Source organism: Salvelinus namaycush, unplaced genomic scaffold (genome assembly GCF_016432855.1).
Source record: "Salvelinus namaycush isolate Seneca unplaced genomic scaffold, SaNama_1.0 Scaffold10, whole genome shotgun sequence".
NCBI lineage: Eukaryota > Metazoa > Chordata > Actinopteri > Salmoniformes > Salmonidae > Salvelinus > Salvelinus namaycush.
In genome coordinates, this window is record NW_024057675.1 from 199,973 (window position 1) to 222,695 (window position 22,723).

The 22,723-nt window shown below is 42.7% G+C and overlaps 1 pseudogene; it reads right to left on the reverse strand.

Moving 5' to 3' along the window:
* Nucleotides 1-3,186: 3,186 nt before the first annotated feature.
* LOC120035235 overlaps nt 3,187-22,723 on the reverse strand; it is a 197,421-nt pseudogene continuing 177,884 nt past the window's right edge.

Genomic DNA, 22,723 nt, shown 5'->3' on the forward strand with positions numbered 1-22,723 from the left:
AGGGCTACGGGGACCATTCAACCTGGTAAGGTTGGAGAGGCTCGGTGCTCAAGAGCGCGTGTCCTCCTTCACGGTCCGGCATATCCGGCGCCACCTTCCCGCCCCAGCCCAGTACCACCAGTGCCTACACCACGCACCAGGCTTCCAGTGCATCTCCAGAGCCCTGTTCCTCCTCCCCGCACTCGCCCTGAGGTGCGTGCCCTCAGCCCGGTACCTCCAGTTCCGGCACCACGCATCAGGCCTATTGTGCGTCTCAGCCGGCCAGAGTCTGCCGTCTGCCCAGCGGTGCCTGAACTGCCCGTCTGCCCAGCGGTGCCTGAACTGCCCGGCTGCCCAACGCCGTCTGAGCCATCTGTCTGCCCAGCGCCGTCTGAGCCATCTGTCTGCCCAACGCCGTCTGAGCCATCTGTCTGCCCAACGCCGTCTGAGCCATCCGTCTGCCCAACGCCGTCTGAGCCATCCGTCTGCCCAACGCCGTCTGAGCCATCCGTCTGCCCAGCGCCGTCTGAGCCATCCGTCTGCCAAGCGCCATCTGAGCCATCCGTCTGCCACGAGCCATTAGAGCCGCCCGTCTGTCCCGAGCCGTTAGAGCCGTCCGTCAGTCAGGAGCTGCCAGAGACGCCAGCCAGTCAGGAGCTGCCAGAGACGCCAGCCAGTCAGGAGCTGCCAGAGACGCCAGCCAGTCAGGAGCTGCCAGAGACGCCAGCCAGTCAGGAGCTGCCAGAGACGTCAGCCAGTCAGGAGCTGCCAGAGACGCCAGACAGTCATGAGCTGCCCTACGGTCATGAGCTGCCCTACAGTCATGAGCTGCCCTCCAGTCATGAGCTGCCCTCCAGTCATGAGCTGCCCTCCAGTCATGAGCTGCCCTCCAGTCATGAGCTGCCCTCCAGTCATGAGCTGCCCTACAGTCATGAGCTGCCCTACAGTCATGAGCTGCCACTCAGTCCGGAGCTGCCACTCAGTCCGGAGCTGCCACTCAGTCCGGAGCTGCCACTCAGTCCGGAGCTGCTGCCCCTTATCCCGGAGCTGCTGCCCCTTATCCCGGAGCTGCTGCCCCTTATCCCGGAGCTGCTGCCCCTTATCCCGGAGCTGCTGCCCCTTATCCCGGAGCTGCTGCCCCTTATCCCGGTGCTGCTGCCCCTTATCCCGATGCTGCCCCTTCATTTAGGTGGGTTGAGTTGGAGGGTGGTCATTGGGAGGGGGATACGGAAGCGGGGAGTGACTATGGTGGGGTGGGGACCTCGCCCAGAGCCTGAGCCACCACCGTGGTCAGATGCCCACCCAGACCCTCCCCTAGACTTTGTGCTGGTGCGCCCGGAGTTCGCACCTTAAGGGGGGGGTTATGTCACGTTCCTGACCTGTTTTCTCTTGTTTTGTATGTCTTTATTGGTCAGGGCGTGAGTGTTGGGTGGGCAGTCTATGTTTTCTATTTCTATGTTGGGTTTTGTGTTCGGCCTGGTATGATTCTCAATTAGAGACAGGTGTGTATCGTTTGTCTCTGATTGAGAGTCATACTAAGGCAGCCAGGGTTTCACTGGTGTTTTGTGGGTGTTTGTTTCCTGTGTCAGCGTTTGGGCCACACAGGACTGTTGCAGGTTAGTCACGTTTGTTGTTTTGGTATTTTGTAGTGTCTTGTTGATGTTTCATTAAAATATGAACTCTTACCAATCCGCATCTTGGTCCGATCCATGCTCCTCCTCGTCCGAGGAGGAGAACGACATTGACAGCCGTTACAATGTGCAAATATTTATATAATAACCATCACATCTTAGTTAACTTGGAGTCACGTGATGATATGTTGTGTGGTCCTCCCTCTACGACTTGGGAACCCATGCAGTTTATTAGGCTACAGATGAAATAAGTTATGAACTTCACAGGGTGGTGAAACTGCATGTGATGAGCTTGATGCTCCTTTCCAATACATTTGGATGGTCTTATTCTGGTGACATGATGATTGATGCTTGGTTGCCATTTGATAAAATAAAGTAATATGTGCTCTTATCCACAATAATCTCATCACGTAGGTAGCCTACCCCACTGTATCTGTGAGCTGTTGGCTACAGTGCAGTTTTCTATATAATGTTAAAAAAATAAACCATAGTAGATTTGAACATGTAATGGAAATCCATTTAACTTCTATTTTTCATTCGGTACATGGGAATTTAACAGCAAAAGTTTATTTTGGCAGTTACAGTCTTGTCCCATGGCTTCATCTCACGTACAGACTCGGGAGAGGCGAAGGTCGAGAGCCCGAAACACGACCCAGCCAAGCCGCACTGCTTCTTGACACAATGCATGCTAATCCCGGAAGCCAGCCCACTGGTCAGTTCAGCATCTAGTTTCTATTTACATGTCTTTCAGTCGTCAACTAAAGTTAATTCAACATGAAAATACCTTATGTTGATGGATTTTCACTAATCCAATCCGTTTTTCACATTGATCTAACATCACATGGATTTGTTTTGTTGAAATGACGTGGAAACAACGTTTATTCAACCAGTGGGAGGCTTGTAAATTACCCCAGGAAAGTGGAACGAGGAACTCTTCATTGAGACAATGATGAAACAGCAATCCGTGGGAGAGTTGTGGTGGATATTATAAAATAAGGATCTGCTGGAGTCCAAGTCAAACCAAGATTCTTTATTTCTGAGCTCAGAGAGAATAACAGTTACACAGCGCAGTGTAGACAGTCTGAATTCCTGAAGCATTGGGTGATGGGCACATATCTTTATAGTTTCCTGTTCTTGGGAGGGACTTAATTCATACAAGGGCACAGGTGCAGCTGGTTTGCAACACTGGATGATACTCCCAGGAACAGGAGATTATAATAGGACAGTTTCACAAGGTTAGTCACATACTCAGTTATGTGGACACATACAATTACCATTTTCCATTACAGAGTCTGTGAACATTTTCATTTCATTAAATCATCAGTGGGCCAACAATGCAAATGTAAACAACGGAACAAATGCATCACATCCAAATATCACTTGATTATCTGTAGTGCTGGAGGAATGACACCCAGATAAACACACACAGAGTTAAAAAAAAAAAAAATTTAAACACACGGAATCTGATTTAATTTAATAATTAATTAATAATTAATAATTAATAAATTAATAAATTAAATTTTTCTTAATAAAAACATGTTTTAGTATACTTTGTACAATTAAATTTCATATGGTATAAACAAGTAAACACATTCTCAGTCAACATAAGACCATGACAAATTGTCAGTTAATGTGATGGGAAATAGCAATATACACACAAGGAGAAGAAATTATTCTCTCCTGTGTGGATTCGCACATGATGGTTAAGTGACTGTGATGAGTCATACGTCTTCCCACAGTTTGAGCATTTGTAAGGCTTTTCCCCTGTGTGCAGTCCCATGTGTTCTTTCAAACTTCCTAACTGGGTAAAACTCTTTCCACACTGGGAGCAGTGTTAAGGCTTCTCCCCTGTGTGAATTCTCTCATGTTTTTTCAGGGAGCTTTTACAGCTAAAACTCTTTCCACACTGGGAGCAGTGGTAAGGCTTCTCCCCTGTGTGTATTCTCCCGTGTGTTTTCAGGTTACGTAGGGTGGTAAAACTCTTTCCACACTGGGAGCAGTGGTAAGGCTTCTCCCCCGTGTGTATTCTCTCATGTCGTTCCAGGTCCCCTGACTGATTAAACCTCTTTCCACACTGGGAGCAGTGGTAAGGCTTCTCCCCTGTGTGAATTCTCTCATGCTTTTTCAGGGAGCTTTTACAGCTAAAACTCTTTTCACACCGGGGGCAGTGGTAAGGCTTCTCCCCTGTGTGTATTCTCTCGTGTTCTTTCAGCCAGCATAATCGGCTACAACCCTTCCCACACTGGGAGCAATGGTAAGGCTTCTCCCCTGTGTGTATACTCTCGTGTTGTTTCAGCTCGCACAATCGGGTACAACCCTTTCCACACTGGGAGCAGTGGTAAGGCTTCTCCCCTGTGTGTATTCTCCCGTGTGTTTTCAGGTTACTGTAAGGTGGTAATACTCTTTCCACACTGGGAGCAGTGGTGTCTTCTTGCTGGTTTGGACGTCCCTGGCTCTGGTTCCTCTGAGTCTGGTCTTTCTCCTGCCAAAGACAGTGTGGTTTTTAAAAATAGAGACCCGAATGAAACCTCCACATGATAAATCAACCTTGCTATGAGGGCAAATCCTAATCAGATCCCTCAATACCTGAGGCCAGTTTTAACAATCGTAGTGTGATTTTAAAATAAATGTAGAGCATCCTGGTAATTACTGATATGTTTACATTACTTATTTTACAAGTCAGAACACAAAAAACTAAACAGTTCTAGGACACTAGAACACAGACGTCGCTGGATTCCAATCGAGCAGGTGGTTCTAAATATATAACTTTCATAGCTGTATGATACAAAATGCGACCTACACACTTCCTTAAACATAAAATAAGTAAAGAAGTAATTTTGTGTGGAAGTCTAAAACTTGTTTTTATGTCGAAGACACAAAGCACATCAGTAAAATCTCCCCGTTGTTGAAGGGTTTGACACATGCGGTTTAAATGGACCAATTTGTTATTTATACCTTCACAGATTTTCAACATTTTGACTATCGCTGATGTCATATTTTGGGTAAAGTAAAAAAATAAAGTGAAATATTTGGGTAGATGTTCCTAAAACTGAGAGTAACTACAATAAACAAAAATATAAACTCAACATGTAAAGTGTTGGATGTTTCATGAGCTGAAAAAAAAGATTGCAGAATTTTTTACATCCCTGTTAGTTAACATTTATTCTTTGCCAAGATAATCCATCCACCTGACAGGTGTGGCATATCAAGAAGCTGATTGAACAGCATGATCATTACACAGGTGCACCTAGTGCTGGGGACAATAAAAGGCCATTAAAATGTTCAGGTTTGTCACACAACACAATGCCACAGATGTCTCAAGTTTTGAGGGTGCGTGCAATTGCCTTGCTGACTGCAGGAATATCCATTGGAGCTGTTATCAGATAATTGAATGTTAAAATCTCTACCATCTCTAATCTCCAACGTCATTTTAGAGAATTTGGCAGTACATCCAACTGGCCTCACAACCACAGAACACATATAACGACGCCAGCCCAGGACCTCCACATTGTCTGAGACCAGCCACCCGAGTTGTATTTCTCTTTGTAATGAAGCCCTTTTGTGGGGAAAAACAAATTCTGATTGGCTGGGCCTGACTCCGCAATGGGTGGGCGTATGCCCTCCAGGGCCCACCAATGGCTGCGCCCCTGCCCAGTCATGTGAAGTCCAAAGATTAGGGCCTAATTTATTTATTTACAATGACTGACTTATATGAACTGTAAATCGTTGAAATTGTTGTTTATATTTTGGTTCAGCACACACACACACACACACACAGTGCATTCGTTAAGTATTCAGACCCCTTGTCCTTTTCCAAATGTTGTTACTTTTCAGGATTATTCTAAAATTGATTAAATTGTTTTTTCCCCCTTGTCAATCTAAACTCAGCAAAAAAAGAAACGTCCTCTCACTGTCAACTGTGTTTATTTTCAGCAAACTTAACAAGATAACAAGATTCAACAACATACATAAACTGAACAAGTTCCACACACATGTGACTAACAGAAATGGAATTATGTGTCCTTGAACAAAGGGGGGGGGGTGTCCAAATCAACAGTCAGTATCTGGTGTGGCCACCAGCTGCATTAAGTACTGCAGTGCATCTCCTCCTCATGGAGTACACCAGATTTGCCAGTTTTTGCTATGAGATGTTACCCCACTCTTCCACCAAGGCACGTGCAAGTTCCCAGACATTTCTGGGGGGAAAGGCCCTAGCACTAGCCCTCACGCTCCGATCAAACAGGCCCCAGACGTGCTCAATGGGATTGAGATCCGGGCTCTTCGCTGGCCATGGCAGAACACTAACATTCCTGTCTTGCAGGAAATCATGCACAGAACGAGCAGAATGGCTGGTGGCATTATCATGCTGGAGGGTCATATCAAGATGAGCCTGCAGGAAGGGTACCACATCAGGGAGGAGGATGTCTTCTTTGTAATGCACAGCGTTGAGTTTGCCTTCAATGACAACAAGCTCAGTAAGATGATTCTGGGACACACCGCCCCAGACCATGACGGCCCCTCCACCTCCAAATCGATTCCGCTCCAGAGTACAGGCCTTGGTGTAACACTCATTCCTTCGACGATAAACGTGAATCCGACCATCACCCCTGGAGACAAAACCACGACTTGTCAGTGAAGAGCACTTTTTGCCGGTCTTGTCTGGTCCAGTGACGGTGGGTTTGTGCCCAGAGGCGACGTTGTTGCCGGTGATGTCTGGTGAGGACCTGCCTTTCAACAGGCCTACAAGCCACCAGTCCAGCCTCTCTCAGCCTAATGTGGACAGTCTGAGCACCGATGGAGGGATTGTGCGTTCCTGGTGTAACTTGGGCAGTTGTTGTTGCCATCCTGTACCTGTAGGTGTGATGTTCGGATGTACCAATCCTGTGCAGGTGTTGTTACAAGTGGTCTGCCACTGCGAGGACGATAAGCTGTCCGACCTGTCTCCCTGTAGCGCTGTCTTAGGCGTCTCACAGTACGAATATTGCAATTTATTGCCCTGGACACATCTGCAGACCTCATGCCTCCTTGCAGAATGCCTAAGGCAAGTTCACGCAGATGAGCAGGGACCCTGGGCATCTTTCTTTTAGTGTTTTTCCAGAGTCAGTAGAAAGGCCTCTTTCGAGTCCTAAGTTTTCATAACTGTGACCTTAATTGCCTACCGTCTGTAAGCTGTTTGTGTCTTAACGACCGTTCCACAGGTGCATGTTCATTAATTGTTCATGGTTCATTGAACAAGCATGGGAAACAGTGTTTAAACCCTTTACAATGAAGATCTGTGACGTTATTTTTATTTTATGAATAATCTTTGTAAAACAGGGTCCTGAAAAAGATACGTACATCTTTTTGCTGAGTTGATTTGTATATGTTTTATGGGTTGAAAAGTGTTTTTTTTCTCAGACATAAATGAACAACTCCAGGTGAAAGACAAAGGCCATAGCTGTAATAAAATAACAAATTAACTGGCAAAGCAGCAGAGCGAGGCCCGCATCCAGCAACGTCACGAGTCACGTTTTTGCAGCTGTTTCAGTACAGCACTACAGGGAGAGGGCAAACTCCACTGGACTAGTTTCATAGTATGGAATCACTTAGGAGTTTCTGGATTTTGGGTAAACTTCTCCTTTAAAGCATCAGACTCCATAGTAACTAATCATTAGATGCTACAGTCCTCCTTTAAGACTCCATCATGTTTCATCATTAGATGCTACAGTCCTCCTTTAACTTCTTGCGACTATAGGGGGTGCTGTTTTCTCATTAGCATAATTTGCATTACAGATTAAACGGCTTCCTACTCAATTCTTGCTCGTACAATATGCATATTATTACTATTATTGGATGGAAAACACTCTAGTTTCTATAGCCGTTGGAATTTTGTCTCTGAGTGAAACAGAACTCAATCTACAGCACTTTTCATGATAGGGAGTCAGATTTCAAACATTTTGGCCACTGATCTGGAGTCAGTTTAAAGCTCACTGTAAATGCTATGGAGAAACAGACACTGCTTACGTCTTCCCCTGGATGTCAGTGCGTGATGACGCTTTGAATGGTGTCGATTGCGCAATCAGTTTCTCTATAAGACACCAAATAGCGGAAGTAGCTTCCCTTTGCTGCCTGCGCCTTGCGCGCGAAGGACATCGGACTCGCCTCCTTCCAAGCTTTAGTTTAGCCAGTAATATTTCTCCGGTCATGTTTTTACCCGTTATAGGTGTTAACAGCATCATAAGGTAGTTAATTTGAACCGTTGTATAGCAATTTATATCCTTTTAGTGCGATTTTGAGGCATTGCTTTGTGGTGCACTTTGAAGCGCTGGGCACATTTCGGGGTCCCGGTCGTACGTTAGTGGGCATTTCGACGGACAAGTGGACATCTTTCGACCAAAAGAAGATTAGACCCAAGAAAGGATTCTTTGCCCAAGATTCTGATGGAAGAACAGCTCACAGTAAGAACAATTTATGATGATAAATCGTGTTTCTGTCGAAAAATGTTAAACGCTTACGCCGCCATTTTGTTTTGTATAGCTTCGCTTGGCGCAACCTGTATTGAAAAGTAAGGATAATTTAAAAAATGTAAATCAGCGATTGCATTAAGAACTAATTTGTCTTTCGATTCCTGTCAACCCTGTATTTTTTAGTCAAGTATATGATTAGCTATTGATTAAACTAGATCACTCAAAGATGGCGACCGACATTTCCAGGCTTGTTTTGCTACTATTTTCATTGTATAACCACGGTTTTTTATGGCTAAATATAAACATTTTCGAACAAACTCTATATGTATGTTGTAATATGATGTTACAGGAGTGTCATCTGAAGAATTCTGAGAAGGTTAGTGAAAAAATTAATATATTTTGGCGATGATACGATATCGCTCTCTTTGGCTTGAATCAGTGCTCGGGTAACGTTTGCATATGTGGTATGCTAATATAACGATTTATTGTGTTTTCGCCGTAAAACACTTAGAAAATCTGAAATGTTGTCTGAATTCACAAGATCTGTGTCTTTCCATTGCTATGTGCTGTGTATTTTTAAGAAATGTTTTATGAGTAAATTGGTAATACAAGTTGCTCTCTGTAGTAATTCTAGTCGCTTTGGTGAGATTTGTGATGGTGGCTGCAATGGTAAACTATGATTTATACCTGAAATATGCAAATTTTTCTAACAAAACCTATCCTATACCATAAATATGTTATCAGACTGTCATCTGATGAGGTTTTTTCTTGGTTAGTGGCTATCAATATCTTAGTTTAGCCGAATTGGTGATAGCTACTGGTGTTGAGAAAAAATGGTGGACAAAGAAAAATAGTGTCTTTTGCTAACGTGTTTAGCTAATAGATTTACATATTGTGTCTTCCCTGTAAAACATTTTAAAAATCTGAAATGGTGGCTTTATTCACAAGATCTGTATCTTTCATTAGGTGTCTTGGACTTGTGATTTAATGATATTTAGATGCTACTATTTAATTGTGACGCTATGCTAGCGATGCTAATCCGTGTGGGGGGGGGGGGGGGGGGGGGTGCTCCCGGATCCGGGGTTGAGGCTTTAAGACGCCATCATATTTAGAATGTGTCTGGAAGCGCTACTCTATCTATTCTACTCTCATCCTTTTGGTTTTAATAATATTTAATAATAATAATGTTATAATAGGTAATAACTAACTTTAATAACTAGGGTTAATACCTGCCTGGCGCCCCAACAAAATCTTTATCTTTATCCCCCTCTAACAATACCGCTACAGAATTAGCATAGTAGGCCATGTAATTTAGTAGGCCATGTAATTTTAGGACTAACTAACTATTCCTTGCCACCCATTCTGAAACTAACTGCAGCTCTTTGTTAAGTGTTGCTGTCATTTCAGTTGCCATGATAGCTGACGTGTACAGTGTTGAGTCATCCGTATACATAGACACACTGGCTTTACTCAAATGTCGTTGGCAAAGATTGAAACAAGCAGGTGCCAAACAGCTGCCCTGGGGAATTCCTGATTCTACCTTGATTTTGTTGTACAGGCTTCCATTAAAGAACACTCTCTGTGTTCTGTTAGACAGGTGGCTCTGGGGCGGCAGGTAGCCTAGTGGTTAGAGCGTTAGGCCAGTAACCAAAAGGATGCTGGATCGAATCCCAGAGCTGACAAGGTAAAACTCTGTTGTTCTGCCCCTGAACAAGGTAGTTAACCCACTGTTCCTAGGCCGTCATTGAAAATAAGAATTTGCTCTTAACTGACTTGCCTAGTTAAATAAAGGTAAAATAGAAATCAAACACCGGTGACATGTCATTGTTGATTTTTTTTGAACCAAAATTGAATTGAAGGTGCTCCAAAGATTTTTACAATCATTCTTCAAGTCATTTATCTTTGTTTCTATTATATTAGGCCCAGCCTTTGGAACTGTGGTTTTCCTAGACATGGCTACTATATTGTGATCACTACATCTGATGGATCTGGATACTGTTTTCAAACACATTTCTGCAGCATTGGTAAAGATATGATCAAAATATGTTGATGATTTAATTTCTGTACTGTTTGTAACTACCCTGGTAGGTTGACTGATAACCTGAACCAGGTTGTAGGCACTGGTAACAGTTTGAAGCTTTCTCTTGAGTGGGCAGCCTGATCACAGATTTCCTCCAGTATTAGTTAATTAATGACCAGTGTCTGGAGTTTAGTTTTCCTGTTCTACAGTCTTGTAAAGATAGGGGGGTTGACTGGGACAGACAATGTAACATCCATAATACTTTGAGAAAATGTTTTTGAAAAACAAGCACCTTACATTGGATCATCTTAGAACTTTCTCTCTAAAGCTAACTTCCATCAAGGTTTAATATGGTCTATTGGTTTCTCTCCTTTAATTGGCAGAATCCTTTTTCAGTGTTATGATATTCATAACATCCATTTCCACCAGTCTATATTCCTGTCAACTAACAGAACTCTGCTGGTTGTCCTGGTAACAGATACCAGTCCATCTTCCTGTCAACTAACAGAACTCTGCTGGTTGTCCTGGTAACAGATACCAGTGGGCAGATCTATTGTATTTGTTCAAACTAAACTACAGCACTTACTTTGATGAGTCAAATCTGATCCTTTCTTCTCTTCTCCTCCTCTCACAGTTCCACTCAGCCCCGTTGTTTTCCTGCAGTCCACCAGCAGCACAGACAACCTCTTCATACCCAGCAGTAAGGTGCTACCGGGAGAGGCACGAAACGGGGACTCCAGGATGGAGGAAGGGCTAGCATTGTCCTGGTAACCATAAAGAGGGGACACAGACACATCATTATGGATGCTGATGTCACTGTTGTTATGAAGTGCTTTACAGAAACTCAGCCCAGACCCCGATAGAGCAAGCTGTATGCTAGACCAGACTAAGCTGTACCATCTGGTGTTCTGATCTGGAGAGACGCTTCTCTGCCTCGTCAGCATCAGGATGTTGTTGAGGCTCACCAGAGGATCCACGATAGTCAGGTCTCTCTCCTGTGTGAACGAGAACATCAAACCGATTGTAAACTTATGATCTTCTATTGCAATCATAGGGTCTTACAAGAGGCATGAATATGTCTAAAAAGGGCCTAAAATGGCCACTTCATCATGATTTTATAAAATAATGTTTGTGTTGCAAATGTGAAAGGGTACAACAATTGAACTTGAAAAGCCTGCTATATTAGATGAAGTGCACTTTAATGTCGACCACATGGAGAATTCGATTAATCTCATTTAAAAGTCCCAAAAATATATGTACCAACAGCAGATGGCCCCTGAAACAATTCCTACAGTACAGAACAACATATTCAAGTGTAGAACTTCAGTAGAATGCCCCTTTAAAATCACACATTAGTTCAACAACAGTTTGTGCCCCTGTTTAAGACAGTACTCACTGGTAGTAATCTGATATTCTGTCTCCTCCTCTTTCACTCCCAAAACGTCTTCCTCCTTCACCTTTATTGAGTTAGAACATTTTAGAGAGGAAGAGGATGCTATCTCTTCTTTCACTGTAACAGCCTCCTCTTCTTTCACTATAACAGCCTCCTCTTCTTTCACTATAACAGCCTCCTCTTCTTTCACTGTAACAGCCTCCTCTTCTTTCACTGTAACACCCTCATCTTCCACGACAATGTTCAGTCCCAGAGCTTCTTTCTCCATACAGCAGACCCCCTCTTCTTTAGCAGGGGATAAGTAGTTTAGTGAGCTCATGGTCGGGGATGTTAGCTAGTTAGTTAGCATTAGCGACTAGCCTAGTGCTAGGCTCAGTATCAATCTTTAACACGTTTGCAAATTGAACAAGCAAATTAGGCTAAAGGTCATCAGTTGATAAGTCAACAGAAATGTGTTCAAAACACTGAGATTAGCTAATGTACACAAACACGGTGTAAAGCGTCAATCTATCGGTTTTATGTTGGCAAGCTAGCTACCGAGGTGGTTGAAAGAGTAGCCGTGTTGTTGTTCCTGAAGAAGCGCCCCGTCCACTAAATTAAACGTCACGCAAGAAGCATCACCTGAAAGACGCACATCGCCTTCTGCTGACTGGAGTGGGTAACACAGTTTGGAAACAATAGTTACTACACTTTTGTATTGGAAAGAACGTCATAATAATTTATCAATAAGCTGATATATTTTCTCTTACGTCTTACAAATAATACGTTCCTGTACACAGACGTAGAAGCTTAATATGAATATGTAGATGATGAATAAATACATCTATGAATAGGTAGTGTTTTAATACACATTTTCTCTGTTCATTTATCACATTCGTTTTTATCTAGATGTGACGGTACTTTTCCCTTAAAGTCACGCTCTATAAGATACAAATCATCCTGTAAACATCTGAGCAAATGCATCACATGCAAATAGCACTTGATTATCTGTAGTGCTATACATTGAGTCTACAAAACATTAAGAACACCTGCTCCTTCCATGACTTAGACTGACCAGGTGAATCCAGGCTAAAGCTATGATCCCTTATTGATGTCACTAGTTAAATCCACTTCAATCAGTGTAGATGAAGGGGGGGAGAAAGGGTCAGGTTAAATAAGGAATTTTAAGCCTTGAGACATGAGACATGGATTGTGCATGTGTGCCATTCAGAGGGTGAATGGGGAAGACAACATATTCAAGTGTCTTTGAACGGGGTATGGTAGTAGGTGCCAGGCTCATCGGTTTGTGTCAAGAACTGCAAAGTTGCTGGGTTTTCCAGCTCAACAGTTTCCCAAGAATGGCCCACCATCCAAACAGTGGCGGTCAGTGCCGTTTAAGATGAGGCAGGACGATTTGTTTATTCATGGCCTTATTTCTATTACAGCATATTAGATGACTGTCATTCATATTCCATTCACCCTGTTCAATGTAACAGCGATAGGTTTAGGCTACTACATGATACTAACATTTCCCCTATTCCCATCATAAGATTGCTACAACCCCACCTATGAATGAAAGTTTAGAATGTAGGTGCACACTGGTCGAGAGAAACATTTGAGGTGACAGACAGTGACACATGGACAGACACATTCAATACTGCCTTGCACACTCTCGCCTGCATCTAGCTGAAATAGAGATTTTATTGGACTAATGTATGTTTATCCCGGTTTTGTTCCGTTTAAGAAACGTTTGTCAACAGAATCGTCTGAATTAATTCACCCCTGATGACGCGTAAACACAGTTCACTTTCACAACTGCCATTTTGTATTTCCTCTCACATCAATTCGCTCACCTTTTCCCTTCGCTTGTGGACGTCAATGCACAACACATCAGCTGTAGGTGACCAGGAGAAAAAACCTTTCCAAACCAAACCATTTCATAACTGCTACACACAGCATCGTTGTCACCATATTAGCTAAAGTAACGTCATAGTCAACACAGCTAATATAAGTAACGCGTTAGTAAACCTGCTACAATCATGACAGAGCTCCTCTGTGGAGATTCTACATGTTTCATCATTAGATGCTACAGTCCTCCAACAATGGGTGTCATATGAAGCTTTACCACTTGCTCTGTAATAGGAGTAGTATTTTTCCTCGACTCACCTGTGTCCCCGCACATTGACTCTGTACCAGTGCCTCCTGTATATAGCCTCCACATTGACTCTGTACCGGTAATACCTGTATACAGCCTCGCTACTGTTATTTTGCTGCTGCTCTTTAATATTAATTATTTGTATTTTATACATAACACTTACTTTTCTTAAAACTGCATTGTTGGTTAAGGGCTTGTAAGTAAGCATTCCACTGTAAGGTCGACACTTAAAATTTGATTTGTATTTTGATTTCATTCATACATTTCTTACATGAATTTATTAATATAGAAAATATAAATATTGAAAATATAAATGTTTCGATTTTTTATATATATTGTTGAACATAATAAACTTTAAGGGTATATTAGTTCCAGGATCTCTGCTAGTGTTAAAGCTATGGGCCATTTAATACAGAGAAATTAGCATAGTAGGACATGTAACTTAAGGTTACCTAACACAACCCCGGTTCTATGATATTATAAGCCTCGTTAGGGGCGGAGTCTAGGGAGATCCAATCAAACAACGTCTGTCAAGCAACAGCTAATAGCAGATGACTCCACTTCCTATATAAGGACCATAGTCTCTCCCGTCTTCACATCTAAGTACGTTTGTCTTCCATGTGTGAAAGGTAACCTAGTCAACTACCAACTACCATAGAGCTCATATACTCTCTGATGCCAAGTCTAGACAGGATCATCCCTCAGAGGTCCCCACTCTACTCACCGTATGTGTAGTGATGTCCAGTCAGTAGAACCTCATGAAGGTACATCACCACAACATGCTGCATTACAGATCTCTTGAACAGAGATGCCTTTGAACAATGCCTATGTTGTAGCCATACCTCGGGTGGATTGAGCCATCAAGCCCTCCGGAGGTGTCAGATCCTTGCTACTATAGAACCTCATGAAGGTATTTTTTTATTTGTATTTATTTCACCTTTATTTAACCAGGTAGGCCAGTTGAGAACAAGTTCTCATTTACAACCGTGACCTGGCCAAGATAAAGCAAAGCAGTGCGACAAAAACAACAACACAGAGTTACACATAAACAAATGTGCAGTCAATAACACAATAGAAATATCTATGTACAGTGTGTGCAAATGTAGAAGAGTAGGGAGGTCATCTCAAGGACTCAAGGACTGGAATCATCTCAAGGACTTCATCAAACTGACACTAGTGGAAGTCGTCTGGAGAATTCCAGAAAAATCTGTTTGGTCCTACGCAATGTATATATTTCACTTATACACTAACTTCATCCGTGCCGAGGGTGATGCCTGGATAAAAAAGGATTTTCCTCATTGGCTGACTGTTCTGGAGCAGCCAGGACCTTCTGCCTGAAACTGAAGTGCTGTGTGTTATTAAAGCATGTACAGTTTAGGTCCTTCTTTGTTGAACAAAGGCAACTGACATCCCCAAACATCAGCTCACCAGGAGCCATGGTGATGACCTGGTGTATTCTCATGGTGGAGGGCACTGCTTTTATGGGTCTTGGCATCATCTCCATCGCACGTTCAACATCGGCACTCTTCACACAGAACAGCTTCACTGACGTGTTTGTCTCATGGAGGCCTTGTAAAGCTCCTGTGCATCACTGATATCACGGCCCTTAGCCACCACCTGTCTGCCGTTCTCTTCAACGTTCATGATGTGGACTTAGTGGTCAAGTTCCTCAGTGCTCCTTTCCTCTCCTTGCTTCTTTTGTATGCTGTTCTCCACTGTTTACGCTTCTGATGCTGGTCTGTCTCACTTAATAAATCAATTATCTTTTCTTTTTCCCCCTGAATCTTGCCCAACTCTCCTACCACCAGACTGTAGACTGAGGGACAGAGCTAAATTGTGTGATTTTAATCAATAATCATGCATTTATTTGATAAAAATACTTTCTCAACAAAATAACACAAATTTATGTTTGCATTAAATTATGTGCACATTTTAATATTAATTTCCCAGGTAAAAATTAATTGAAACACCTGGGGGACATGACACAATTCTTGGTGTCAGTTAAAAAAATATGATTTTGTAATAATAAAGTTTAAATTCATTCTATATTTATTTAAATTCATTTATACTGGACAATTCAATTTATAAACAAAATCAGTCAGTGGGACTGAAATATTACCAGAGCTCAAGAATGACCCAAATACTGTTAGAATAGAAATTGTTTTCTCTGTCTGTTATTTATTCACATCTAAATGTGGCCATACAACTCCCTTAAAGTGGAGGTAGCTAAATGTAACCACATGTAACATATGGATCTGCATTAGTATAGCATCACAAGTCCCAATGCAAAGTTACACCTCTCTTTTCTATCTTTAGAGTACATAAAACCATCAGAATTCCAAAGAATGCCGAAGTCATATCATAATGTTTTTTTACAGGCTGTGAAGTAATATGGAGGACCCGGCTAGCCAGCCTATTCCCTACAATGTAAACTCTGACAGAAACATCTTCAAATAGATCACTTCAAATTAAACCAAATCGTGTGCACTCATGACTAGTGGTTTCAATAACATTTTCAGCCAACTTACAAGCAAATACTTTATGAATTGACGGTTACAGATAAGCTTGCAAGGTTGCTAGGCAACTAGCCTGCTAATGTTAGCCCTACCAGGCCTACCTACTTCAGCACTGCATGAGTCAGCCAGTAGCTATCAACACCTAGCTAGCTCTAATTTACAGCTTTAATAGCAAATTGAGCCACATTAAAGTAAACCAAGGTTTTGTAAATACACAATGCCATCTAACCAGTTATCAAATCATGTTACATCCAGTTATGTTAGCCAGCCAGCTAACATTAGCTATTTTAACCTGCTAGCCTAGCCAGCTAACTAGCCTAGCTAGCCAACCACCACAGTAAGTAGTAAGTAGCAAGCCAGAGCCCAACATTGTTAACAACTCGAGACCAAGTAGCACAGGCAGGAGCCCACAGAACACAACTAAAACTAAACCAGCACATCAAAAGCGAAGAAAGCAGAGACTTACAGATTGACGGACCATCTGATGGTAAAAGAGTGGCTGAGTTACTGAAGCGAGAGGCAGGGAGAGAAGTGCTTCTGAGAGAGAGGTCGTTTCACCTGGCCAAGGGAGAGTCAGTGAGGCGGGTAATTAGGGTGACCACATGTCCCGGAAAGTCCCGCACAATCAAACAATCATGTCCTGCATTTTATCAACAAATTCAAACGCCACTAATTTAGAAAAAAAGGTTGATTTGTCCCGTAAAACAGTCTGACATTCCCGACCTGTCTCTTGCAATCACGTTGCACTTATGAAAATAGATACTGTATATCATAAGGATGTGATAGCCTTAGGCTACTGGTGATGTTAATGCAGTCACGTTACTCTTATGAAAATAGATACTGTATATCATAAGGATATGATAGCCTTAGCCTACTGGTGATGTTAATGCAGTCACGTTACTCTTATGAAAATAGATACTGTATATCATAAGGATGTGATAGCCTTAGCCTACTGGTGATGTTAATGTAGTCACGTTGCACTTATGAAAATAGATACTGTATATCATAAGGATGTGATAGCCTTAGCCTACTGGTGATGATAATGCAGTCACGTTGCTCTTATGAAAATAGATACTGTATATCATAAGGATGTGATAGCCTTAGGCTACTGGGGATGTTAATGTAGTCACGTTACTCTTATGAAAATAGATACTGTATATCATAAGGATGTGATAGCCTTAGCCTACTGGTGATGATAATGCAGTCACATTACTCTTATGAAAATAGATACTGTATATCATAAGGATGTGATAGCCTTAGCCTACTGGTGATGATAATGCAGTCACGTTACTCTTATGAAAATAGATACTGTATATCATAAGGATGTGATAGCCTTAGCCTACTGGTGATGTTAATGTAGTCACGTTGCTCTTATGAAAATAGATACTGTATATCATAAGGATGTGATAGCCTTAGCCTACTGGTGATGTTAATGTAGTCACGTTACTCTTATGAAAATAGATACTGTATATCATAAGGATGTGATAGCCTTAGCCTACTGGTGATGTTAATGCAGTCACGTTACTCTTATGAAAATAGATACTGTATATCATAAGGATGTGATAGCCTTAGCCTACTGGTGATGTTAATGCAGTCACGTTACTCTTATGAAAATAGATACTGTATATCATAAGGATGTGATAGCCTTAGCCTACTGGTGATGTTAATCCTTAAGAGTCTATTGAAGCACTTTGCGTCAATCTAAGTAACAGAGTAAAAAAAAATCCCCATCCAAATCCATCAGTTTAAGATAAAGACCTGTTTTGTTGCATGGGCTGCGTCTCAATCCATCACATCTGCAAATGTCGGCCTTCCGCCTGTGAGGTGGAAGGTGGTCGCTACAGCGGTTTTTGTCAGACCATAAGACATCCCAAATATCAGGTCTTCTCACGAAAAAATGTCTGTAGCATCCAAACCGTTTGAGCTACAAAATCAAATGGAAAAGGGGAAACTCACCAACAAAACGGTGTTCTCTATGTTGCTCAGCGGAACTCGTTTGAAGGTAACCTATACACACACATGGAAGTACGGAGGTAGTTTTGTGCCCCCCAAAATAAGGGGTTAAATATATGTAAAACAATATATCAAATATTACCTGAGCTTTCTTATATAGGACAGACACTTCAAAACCTTATTCCTTAAAAAAAATATATATATATTTTTCCAGTTATCAACGTGTTTATCAATGCATTTCTATGGGCAATATCAGTAAAGCCCAAATTCAATATCTGATTAAAAAATATATATATATACTGCTCAAAAAAATAAAGGGAACACTTAAACAACACAATGTAACTCCAAGTCAATCACACTTCTGTGAAATCAAACTGTCCACTTAGGAAGCAACACTGATTGACAATAAATTTCACATGCTGTTGTGCAAATGGAATAGACAACAGGTGGAAATTATAGGCAATTAGCAAGACACCCCCAATAAAGGAGTGGTTCTGCAGGTGGTGATCACAGACCACTTCTCAGTTCCTATGATTCCTGGCTGATGTTTTGGTCACTTTTGAATGCTGGCGGTGCTTTCACTCTAGTGGTAGCATGAGACGGAGTCTACAACCCACACAAGTGGCTCAGGTAGTGCAGCTCATCCAGGATGGCACATCAATGCGAGCTGTGGCAAGAAGGTTTGCTGTGTCTGTCAGCGTAGTGTCCAGAGCATGGAGGCGCTACCAGGAGACAGGCCAGTACATCAGGAGATGTGGAGGAGGCCGTAGGAGGGCAACAACCCAGCAGCAGGACCGCTACCTCCGCCTTTGTGCAAGGAGGAGCAGGAGGAGCACTGCCAGAGCCCTGCAAAATGACCTCCAGCAGGCCACAAATGTGCATGTGTCTGCTCAAACGGTCAGAAACAGACTCCATGAGGGTGGTATGAGGGCCCGACGTCCACAGGTGGGGGTTGTGCTTACAGCCCAACACCGTGTAGGACATTTGGCATTTGCCAGAGAACACCAAAATTGGCAAATTTGCCACTGGCGCCCTGAGCTCTTCACAGATGAAAGCAGGTTCACACTGAGCACATGTGACAGACGTGACAGAGTCTGGAGACGCCGTGGAGAACGTTCTGCTGCCTGCAACATCCTCCAGCATGACCGGTTTGGCGGTGGGTCAGTCATGGTGTGGGGTGGCATTTCTTTGGGGGGTCGCACAGCCCTCCATGTGCTCGCCAGAGGTAGCCAGACTGCCATTAGGTACCGAGATGAGATCCTCAGACCCCTTGTGAGACCATATGCTGGTGCGGTTGGCCCTGGGTTCCTCCTAATGCAAGACAATGCTAGACCTCATGTGGCTAGAGTGTGTCAGCAGTTCCTGCAAGAGGAAGGTGTTGATGCTATGGACTGGCCCGCCCGTTCCCCAGACCTGAATCCAATTGAGCACATCTGGGACATCATGTCTCGCTCCATCCACCAACGCCATGTTGCACCACAGACTGTCCAGGAGTTGGCGGATGCCTTAGTCCAGGTCTGGGAGGAGATCCCTCAGGAGACCATCCGCCACCTCATCAGGAGCATGCCCAGAAGTTGTAGGGAGGTCATACAGGCACGTGGAGGCCACACACACTACTGAGCCTCATTTTTACTTGTTTTAAGGACATTACATCAAAGTTGGATCAGCCTGTAGTGTGGTTTTCCACTTTAATTTTGAGTGTGACTCCAAATCCAGACCTCCATGGGTTGATAAATTTGATTTCCATTGATAATTTTTGTTTCATTTTGTTGTCAGCACATTCAACTATGTAAAGAAAAAAGTATTTAATAAGAATATTTCATTCATTCAGATCTAGGATGTGTTATTTTAGTGTTCCCATTGAGTTATATAGCAAACGTGCTCTTGTCCAGTGCACTGTAGCCAACAAAAATAAAAAAATAAAAATACTAAACTGTTCATGTTGGAAATTATTACTAGGTTTGTTTTGTTAGTGAATTGACACATCCTGTCCTATTTTATTAAAGGGAAGATGTTATGGGTTTAAGATGGCACAGTGATGCCATCTGTTGGTAAATGTTCATTACTGCAACTCATGTGTTTTACCGGTGTGCTTGAGATACCCGGATGAACTGTGATGTACGGAACAAGACTGGTTACTCGCATCAATGCCTCTGTCTCGTCATTTAACATTCAAACAATGTACTGAATGAAAAATGCAAGTTAAATGGGTTTTCATTGCATTTTCAACTCTACTGATGGTTTTGAAAACCCGTTGAGTTATATAGCAAATGTGCTCTTGTCCCGTGCACTGTAGCCAACAGCTCACATATACAGTGCTGGTAGGCTACCTACATGATGAGATTATTATGGATAAGAGCGATATTATTTTATTTGTCAAATGGCAGCCAAGCATCGATCATCATGTCACCAGAATAAGACCATCAAAACGTATTGGAAAGGAGCATCAAGCTCATCACATGCAGTTTCACCACCCTGTGAAGTTCATAACTTATTTCATCTGGAGCCTAATAAACTGCATGGTTTCCCAAGTCGTAGAGGGAGGACCACACAACATATCATCACGTGACTCCAAGTTAACTAAGATATGATCGTTATTAAATAAATATTTGCGCATAAAGGATTAATGCCGCCATTTCTCGTTTATACATTTTTACTGACACAAAAAGACCCAACCATGTCAAACGAAATAACAAATCGTCTGTCGGCATTTATAAAAGTGTACAGGCATATCCTGTTTCCATCAGCCCGGTCATTACTTTGGAAATGGTTGGATCAATATCCACCTTCATGATATGGATGAAGCCTGATTTGGAATGTCTGAGTAGTTCTATCTGATGTCATAATACATCCCTCTGATAATCAAGTGATATTCACATGTGATGCATTTGCTCCATTGTTTACATTTAAGTTGGAGGCCCACTCTGATGATTTATGTCTTACATAGTTGGGCTTTAAAAGAATAGTATGGTGACATCTTAGTGTGGCTTGAAATGAATAGGATTATTAATCAAAAACTCCTACAGCAACAATACACTGCAGTTTGTACATCAATAAGAGAATGGGCTGATGGTTGGTGGTGCTACTATATAGGTAAGGCTGTCCAATATGAATGTTCAATACACACAATAGGTTGATCAGTAGCCAGTTAGCTAGCTGCTACAGTCCAATTTGAATGTTCAATACACACACTAGGTTGATAGGTAGCCAGTTAGCTAGCTGCTACAGTCCAATATGAATGTTCAATACACACAATAGGTTGATCGGTAGCCAGTTAGCTAGCTGTTACGTCTTTAGCCGCACAGCTAGCTAACACAGCTAGCTATCAACAAAGTCAAAATGGACTCCAGGCCTGGTGGTGGCAGCAGTGCACTACAACCACTGTTTACCGGAGCTTCCAGAGTGAAAAATAATTAGGCTATATAAAGAGGGCACGACAAAACCTATTCCCCCTCAGGAGACTGAAAAGGTTTGGCATGGGTCCTCAGATCACAACGCAGGGCCAGACGGATTACTAGGACGTGTATTCTGAGCATGCGCTGACCAACTGGCAAGTGTCTTCACTGACATTTACAACCTCTCCCTGTCTGAGTCTGTAATACCAACATGTTTCAAGCAGACCACCATAGTCCCTGTGCCCAAAGAACACCAAGGTAACCTACCTAAATGACTACCGACCCATAGCACTCACGTCTGTAGCCATGAAGTGCTTTGAAAGGCTGGTCATATCTGAGGAGATGGGAGAACCTTCCAGAAGGACAACCACCTCTGCAGCACTCTGCCAGTCTGGCCTTTATTGTAGAGTGGCCAGACGGAAGCCACTCCTCAGTAAAAGGCACATGACAGCCCACTTAGAGTTTGCCAAAAGGCAACCAAAAGATTCTCAGACCATGAGAAACAAGATTCTCTGGTCTGATGAAGTCAAGATTGAACAATGGCCTGAATGCCAAGCGTGACGTCTGGAGGAAACCTGGCACCCTCCCTACGGTGAAGCATTGTGGTTGCAGAATCATGCTGTGAGGATGTTTTTCAGCGGCAGGGACTGGGAGGCCAGTCACAATTGAGGCAAAGATGAACAGAGCAAAGTACAGAGAGATCCTTGATGAAAACCTGCTCCAGAGATCTCAGGACCTCAGACTGGGGCTAAGGTTCACCTTCCAACAGGACAACGACCCTAAGCACACAGCCAAGATAACGCAGGAGTGGCTTCAGGACAAGTCTCTGAATGTCCTTGAGTGGCCCAGCCAGAGCCCGGTCTTAAACCTGATCGAACATCTCTGGAGAGACCTGAAAATAGCTGTGCAGCAACGTTCCCAATCCAACCTGACAGAGTTTGAGAGGATCTGCGGAGAAGAATGGGAGAAGCTACCCAAATACAGGTGTGCCAAGCTTGTGTCGTCATATCCAAGAAGGCTCGAGGCTGTAATCACTGACAAAGGTGCTTCAACAAAGTACTGAGTAAAGGGTCTGAATACTTATGTAAATGTAGTTTTTCAGTTCAAATTTCTAAAAACCTGTTTTTGCTTTGTCATTATGGGGTATTGTGATGTCATTATGGGGTATTGTGATGACGGAAAAACATAATTTTATCAATTTTAGAAAAAGGCTGTAACGTAACAAAATTTGAGGCTGTAAAGTAACAAAATTTGGA